We start from the raw sequence: 8478 nt of genomic DNA, 5'->3' as shown, positions 1-8478 counted from the left end.
CTACAGAAGGATTCTGGATCTCTAGGTACAAGATAATCTTGGGGTGGTTCACTATAACCACAGATAGAAGAAAAACTACTGACCTTTATTTAGTTGGGATCTCAGGGCACTGGTATTAGGACACAGAGCTATGGGCACCATATTCTTTTCTAGAAGAACACAGAACTCTTAATACCCGTATATGCAAATTAAGGTAAATTCAACAAGTAATATAAATGCTAAGAAAAGTCAAAATCAAGTAGTAGGAGCTGGGGGTTTCAAGGACTTTTACAGAGAACTTAGCTTATTGATTTTCATTCTTCTTAGAAACGACCTTTTGGTTGATTTATCAACTTTATAATTTTCTGAGTATAAATTTTCTCTCTCTTCTCTTCTGTTACTGTTAACATTACTCATTACTGTTTTTTCAAGTTTATCTTAAGCCTAAGATTCTTGTTTGGCATCTTGTCTGGCTCTCAGGTTTGCTACCAGGATGTGTCTGGCTCTCAGGGTTGCTACCAGGAAAGAGAAATTCTGAGAGTTTAAGAAGCTTAAAACCCAGTACTTAGAATTTTCATGGAAAAAATCATCACCACAGATCCTGTTGGTGTGGATACCACACATGATGGATTTTCCAGGACAGTTCCAATTTCAGGACCATTATCTTGCATCTTAAAACTTCCTCCCTCCATTTACACCTTCCCTTTTTGAGCCCTATGCTGTTAAAGCCTGATAAAGGCATTATTAAAACAATTTCAGTGGTTAACTCTGATAAAAAAATTTTTTCCTTATGACAAGATTTTCACCAGAATATAGAGCATGATAAGTTTTCAGAAATGTTCATTCCAATGCCAATTCCAGTTGACATATTTAGGGTTGATTGAAAGTTAAACTGATGACAGTTATAGAATTCACCTTCTCTCTGATTTCCTAAAGCTTAGATTTCTAAATATGCCACTAATTTCCTTGAGGGAAAAAATCCCAGGAAATATAATATAGACTTGATAAAAATAAAGTTAATAAACAATCTGTTATAGTATATACAGCTGGAGAAATGGGGGCACCTGTGTTGCTCAGTAGGTTGAGAATCATCCCACTCTTGATTTGGGCTCAGGTCATAATCTATCTTCCTTCCTTCCTTCCTTCCTTCCTTCCTTCCTTCCTTCCTTCCTTCCCCTCTCTTCCTTCCTCTCTCCCTTTTTTGTCTCTCTTTTTTGTCTTCTTCCTTTTTTCTTTCTTTCTTTCTTTCTTTCTTTCGTGAGTAAGCTATATGTTAAGAAAGTACACTTATTAAACTAATTTTAAAATGAGATGTGAATGACAATTTACCTAGCTACATTCCCCTCAAAAATTTTTTCCTCCAATAAAATATAATTTTAAATAGTAGAACTTCAGATAGAAATCTTGGGATAGAGGCCTTTAAATCATATCACTTAGTTTTCAGCTAGCATTTTTTTCCTCCAAGTTTTTAGTTAAATTCTAGTTAGTTAACATATAGTCTAATATTAGTTTCAGGAAAACAATTTTGTGATTCATCGCTTAACATATGACACCTAGGGCTCATCATGACAAGTGCCCCCTAATACCCATCACCCATTTAGCCCATCCCTGCCTGCTCCCTCCAGCAACCCTCAGTTTGTTCTCTATTGTTGTTTTTTATAGTTATAAAAATCTTTAATAAAATACTAGAAGATGGAAAGTATTGAAATCACAGAATCTTCTCAATAGATATAGGAAACTTCTTTTTAAAATCCCATACCTGTTCTCTATTGTTAAGAATCTCTTATGGTTTGCCTTCCTCTCTGTTTTTATCTTATTTTAATTTTCCTTCCTTTCCCCTATGTTCATCTGTTTTGTTTCTTAAATTCCACATGAGTGAAATCATGTGTGATTTGTCTTTCTCTGACATTGGTTCCATCCATGTTGTTGCAAATGGCAAGATTTCATTCTTTTGATCGCCTAGTAATATTCCTTTGCATATATATACCACATCTTCTTTGTCCACCAGTCGATGAACATTTGGGCTCTCCCAGCTAACATTTAAAATTAATCTCAAGACCTTGAAGTCAGGTTGTAATCCTCAGCAAGTGGCATCATCATCTCTCCCTTGGTGTCAATCCTTGTCATAGTCTTTCTCAGATGCAAAATAATGCAGAATGGACTGATCTATATAATAGCTGGCCAGAGGGAAAGAAGATGACTTGGAACTTTGGTTTCCATCTTTTTCAGCCATAATACTTGGGAACACATATGTTGTATTGGTTAAGATACTTTCTGCTGTAACTAAACAGAAAATCCTGACTAACAAAGCATAAATGATAAATGGATTATTTCATACAATTGTTAGCACAAAACTAAGGTGCTAATAACAAGGATTCTTCATTGCAAATATGTATCAGCCAAGATTTTGAGCACTGTACATATATTGACTTTGTAATTCCCGGTAGTAACCCTTAAGGTATGTACTATAGTTTTCTCCGTTTTATAAATGAGGAGAGTGAGTCACTGGCTTGTTCAGGCTCTGGGGCTGGTTAGTTCTGAGGCCTGGTGATGCCATCGAGGACCAGATTGTTTCTTTCTCTAGGGTCTGGTCACTTTACGATATCAGTTCTTTCCCTCATACTGACTAACTTAGTGATCTCAAAATGATTCAAGTAGTTCAAAGCATCACGTGCAGACAAAACAGTATCAATAGTAAAGTGAAGGCCTTTCACTACCCTGTGTCTCTTGTTTGAGTGGTGAAGAGATTCTTATTGGCCAGGATTTGATCACATGTTTAGACTTACTTTTGGCAAGGGGATACAGTTACCATGAGTTGCTTAGACCAATTGTTTGGAAGGCATGGATGTTGGGAGATCAGTTACCATAACAATCACGTACATCTTCTATAATGAGCTCTCAGGGTAACCTAAAAATTTGGGGAAATTGCTATGGGAAAAGCAAAGAAAACAAAACAAATCAAAACAAAACAAACAAACAAACAAACAAAAAACCGACCTTAAATCCATGATCTAGAGAGACTTCCAGTCTATTTTCAGCAAATTGTGATTGGATTTTACCTTGGGGCTCTTAATACTCTCTGTTTGGCAAAACAACCTCAGTATAGGCATTTATTTGAACTACCTATCATTTGTGTAATTGTGTAATAGAACACAAGAATTGTGTGTATCATTAAAACTTAGGTCATGTTGTATTGAGATCAAGTATATCTTGCAGGTGCTAATTTAGGCTGATTCTTCACAGTCTGGTGCTTACATAACTTAGTATCTTCTGTAACAAAGTAATTTGTAAGTATTGTGATAAAGATTCTTCATTTTGCTTTACATGACTTAGTGACTCCTTTGAAATGTTAGTGTGTGTGATCCATAAAGGTGAATAAAGATGTTAGTTATGCCAAATCCAACATGTAGAAATTTTTACAACACAATTCAAACTCTGAAAAGTCTGAATTTTGTTAATACTCGTTTTTTCCCCCTGAATGGAGCTAAAAGTTCTTTGGGTTAGAACATTAGTAGAAAATAAGAATGGGCTGACAGCAGCTGGGTTTAAACTGCCTTTAAATTAAACCACTTACTACATTTGAAACTTCATGGGGAAAATTTATAGAACTCTTTTGGAAGTTCCACAAAGAGAAGTCTAGGAAGGTAGTGTGTCTATAAAACAGTAAAGCACACAACTTGTCCCCTGCAGGAACTGCAATTCAATGGGAACCTTACACTTTAATTTTCCCAAGATTCTGACAATAGTTTATTATTCCTGTAAGCCTTTCCTTTCTCACAGTTTCTGTCCCTCCAAGCAAATACATTTTTTAGTAGGTTCCCACTGTCCTCTCCTCAAGTTCTGAAAAGTTCCTACATTTCTAAGATTTCATGGAGGGTTATAATCAACAGGGAGAGAACTTGGCCAATTTAAGAGAAACTTAGATTTATGAAGACAGCTGGTCACAAGTTCAGAAGGAGGGCTGGATAAGCCAGCTTTGGAGAGAAGCAGAGAAGCATGAACTTCTGCCCAGAGGGCTGCTATTAGGTGGATTCTGCTCCTGTGACTTCTGGTCCCATATTGAAGTGTTCACAGAATAGTGAGTCTTCCTAAACTGAAAATGTTTAAGACACAAATGGCTGCCTGGAGGGTTGGAGAGGAAAGTCCTGTCCTTTGTCTTCTGATATATTTTTTAATCCTCAGCTTTTATGACTTAGTTTTTAAAGCAGGCATTTATAAATCGCCTACCCAGGCATCCTTTCTGCCTCTCCGTTGAATACTTTCCATTTGTTCTTCCAGTTCCACTCCTTACTCCTCTGTACCATACTTTGTGTGCCTAGGGAGGCTAAATATGACAGGCTTTATCGATACCCACCCTTCCCTCTGTCTTCTGGCAGAAACTGGACTACAGGAGATAAGAGGTAAGGAAAACTATGAAGTCAGGGTGTTCATTTCTTTGGCTCGCTCTCAAATGTGTTTTTATGGATTGGCAGAGTTCCTTTTCCAAAAGCTGGAGATCCAAATGAGCTCTCCCTCTATAGAAGTATCTACTCTCTCCAGATTTTTGCAACTATAACCTCCCTTGTTTGCTCAGGTCTAGGGATGTGTCCAGTCTTCTGCTGTTGCTTTAGCATCTCTTGTTTTCCTCACCCCTGCCCCAGATGTCATAAATATTACCCTTGTTAAACTCTCCTTAATTACGCATTTGGATCTGACATCAAACTCGCTGGAGTGCTCACTGATATATCTACCATATTAAGTGTACAGTTAGTTACCTTTGGGGAATAGCCTCTCCACTATGGTGTAGGACCCTATTAGTTTTGTGCATAGCTCTAGGGGTGGGCTGTAACAGACATAGGTCAGTAAACATAATCACATCTCCCCTGTCTAGTGATTGCTACAGGGATGGGCAGTGACTCAGCCTAAACAAATTAGCTCAGGTTTTTCTACGACCACATATTGGCTCAGTATGGGGCAACGAGAAGGATACTCAGGACTTTTGTAGGATGTTTTGGGAGGCAAGCTTTTTCTCTCCCTGGATGTGAACAAAAAAGAATAGAGTCCTTTTTTTAAGTTTATTCATTTATTTGGGGGAGGGAGGGGCAGAGAGAGAGGGAGAGAGCTGTCAGCGCGGAGCCTGACGTGGAGCTCAAATCCATAAAACACGATGAGATTATGACCTGAGCCGAAACCAAGAGTCAGACACATAACCAACCGAGCCACCCAGGTGTCCCAAGAATAAAGTCTTGTTTACTGCTAACACCTGTAACACAAACATAAGACAAGCAAAACCAAAAGTGAATCTTATCTATGGAAGAAGGAAGAGCCCATTGGGTTTCAGAGGAACATAGATGAATCCCTGAACAAGCCACGTCTGACTTGCAATATCTCTGAACTTTTCAATGCTGTGAACCAATAAACGTCCAACCCCCCTTTTAAATAAGGCTTTTATCGGAGTGTAACAAACATTTACAAAAGTGCGAAAATCATGGTTACACCCCTGATGAATTGTCACAAAGCCAGCATACTCGTGTAACCGTAACCCTGATAAAAAAACAGAACATTTCAGAACCCCAAATGCATCTCTCATTTCTTCTCATTCATAAAGCTAGCCATCACCAGGGATCAGTGATGCTTTTTTGGTACTTTATTGAAAGATAATTATACAGGATGCACTTTTCTGTGTCTGGCTCCCTTGCTCAATTTTGTTTGCAAGATAAATCCCGGTTGTCAGGAATAATCGAAGCCCATTCATTTTTCATTGTTGTATACTCTTCTAATATAATCCACAACTTGTCAATCTATTATAGATAGACAGTGGGTTGGTTTCAATTTTACATACAATTTTACACCATTTTTTACACTATTACAATTAGTGCCATTGTGGATATCCTTGTGCATGTCTTTTTTATTGAGATATGATTGACATATAACATCATATAAGCTTAAGACATATAACATGTTGGTTTGATATATTCCTATATTGCACTGTGATTACTACAATAACATTACTGAACACACTGATCATGTCAAATATTTATTATTTCTTTGTTGAGAACAGTTAAAATTTAGTCTCTTAGCAACGTTGAAGTTTATAATATGGTATTGTTGACTATGACCGCTCTTCTGTGCATTAGATCTTCATTGCACATGTCTTTAGATGAACACACATGCATAAACTTATTTTCAGTATACCCATAATATTGAAATTGCTGAATCATAGTACGTGAATGTATTCAGCTTTCAGTTTGCCAATGTGGTTATACCTAATTATAATCCCACAGCGGTATATGCAAATTTTGGTGTGTGTAATGGCATCTCTTCATCTTCATGGTTTGAAACATTTCCCCGTTGCCTAAGTTGAACCTTTTAGAAATAGTTTGTTGGCCTTCTTGATAGCCTGTTTTGTAAGTCTGTGGTCTTTGAAAAATTAGGCATTGGCCTGTTTCTTTTTGATTGATTCGTTGCGTATGTGTGTGTGTTTGAACAACAGCACTCTGTCTTGCTTGAGAATTTGAATTTGACCTTCAGTTCACTTTCTAGCTCTGTTCATCTGGCAACCTGTTAAAGGTACAGGATGTCAATTGTGTTGCTTTGGGTCACGTAATGACTAAAACTGAAAGAAGTACAAACCCTCCTGCTTCCTGATTTTGGTAACTCTTGTAACTGGGCATGTCTTTTCCTGAAGACCTAAAAGCCATGCCTTTGGTTTTGTTACAAGAAATTTCAGTTTGAAGCAGATAAGCCAGGGTGGAACCTGCACCCTCTTCTCTGGATTTAAGAGTCTCTTATGGTTTGCCTCCCTCTCTATTTTTATCTTATTTTTTCTTCCCTTCCCCTATGTTCATCTGTTGTGTTTCTTTTTTTTTTCATTGTTTTAATGTTTATTTATTTTTGAGAGAAAGACAGAATGTGAGTGGGGGAGGGGAAGAGAGAGAGGGAGACACAGAAACAAAGCAGGCTCCAGGCTCCAGGCTCCGAGCTATCAGTACAGAGCCCGATGCGGGGCTTGAACTCACAGATGGCGAGATCATGACCCGAGCCAAAGTCGGACACTTAACCGACCAACCCACCCAGGTGCCCCTTTCTGTTGTGTTTCTTAAATTCCACATATGAGTAAAATCGTGATATTTGTCTTTCTCTGACTTATTTCACTCAGGATAATACTGTCTAGTTTCATCCAGTCTTATTTCATCTTTAAAAGTTTGGGAAGATTTATTCATGAAGCCATTTGGGTCTGCATTTTATTTATAGGAAGGCTTTTAATTACCAGTTCAATTTCTTTGGTAGATAAAAAGTGTTCAGATTTTCTGTTTCTTTTGTTGTTTTTGGTAAGTAACATCTTTCAAAGGATTCATCAGTTTTATCTGCCTTGTCAAATGAGTTGATGTATAGTTCTTTATAAATTAATTCATTATCTTTTAACGTCTATAGGAGTTGTGATGGTCTCCTCTTTTTTATTCCTCATACGAATCGTTTGTATTTTCTCTATTTGTCCCTTGATAAGTCTTACTAGGAATGATCAATTTCATAAATCTTTTTAAAGAACCTATTTTTACTTCGTTGATTTCTCTATTGTGCATTTGTTTACTATTTCCTTGGTTCCTACTCTTATTATTCATTGCATCCTTCTATCTAGTTGGGGTTGATTTGCTTTTCTTTTCCTGCCTTCCCAACATAGAGGCTTAGATTAATGCTTTCCTTCACATCTTTTATCAAGACATTTTTATTTGTTTTTTGTTGTTGTTGTTGTTGTTGTTGTTGTTACTTGTAACACAAGGCGTCCTAAGTGATAGTCTCTATTTACGTAGCACAGTGCTTCTCAATTTTCAGTGTGCATGGAATTCATGTGGGGATCTTATTAAGATGCAGATACAACTCAGTAGGTTTTGTGTGGGGCCTGAGATTCTGCTTTTCTAACACGTTCTTAGGTAAGACCAGTGATGCTGATTTGAGGGCTCCACTTTGAAAATCAAGGATCTGATAATAGTGGAAAAATTTGCCAGCAGAAAAAAAGCACAGTTGTTTGTATCAGAAGATAAAGTAACTATACATTGTATGAATCATCTTTTGATTTGTATTTTTCATGATATATTTTGTAGCTTGGAAAATGATTTGTTTTTTTAAACTAGAATTTTAATGTATTAATTTAACTTTGACATTCAAAACATAATGTGAAAACTCACTGGATTTGGATTTCATACCTGTGTTCTAGTTGACCAGGACCCCTCCCTAGAGCCCAATTTACTCTCTTATCAAGTTCACTTAAGAAGACTGAAGAGGAACCCCCAGGGCCCATGTATTGTGTCAACTGATAAGAATAAAATGTTGGATAGAAATTTGTAGCAGCTATTTTATTTTTCTTAAATTGTGGTAAAAACACTTATCATGAGATCTACACTCTTAAATTTTTAAGTGGATAATACAATATTGCTAACTATAGGCCTGATGTTGTACAGTTCTTTTCCTTTCCTTTCCTTTCCTTTCCTTTCCTTTCCTTTCCTTTCCTTTCCTTTCCTT

Source organism: Panthera uncia (assembly GCF_023721935.1).
Source record: "Panthera uncia isolate 11264 chromosome D3 unlocalized genomic scaffold, Puncia_PCG_1.0 HiC_scaffold_8, whole genome shotgun sequence".
In the NCBI taxonomy this organism is placed as follows: domain Eukaryota; kingdom Metazoa; phylum Chordata; class Mammalia; order Carnivora; family Felidae; genus Panthera; species Panthera uncia.
The sequence above is the reverse complement of the archived record's forward strand: the minus strand, read 5'-3'. Positions refer to the sequence as shown.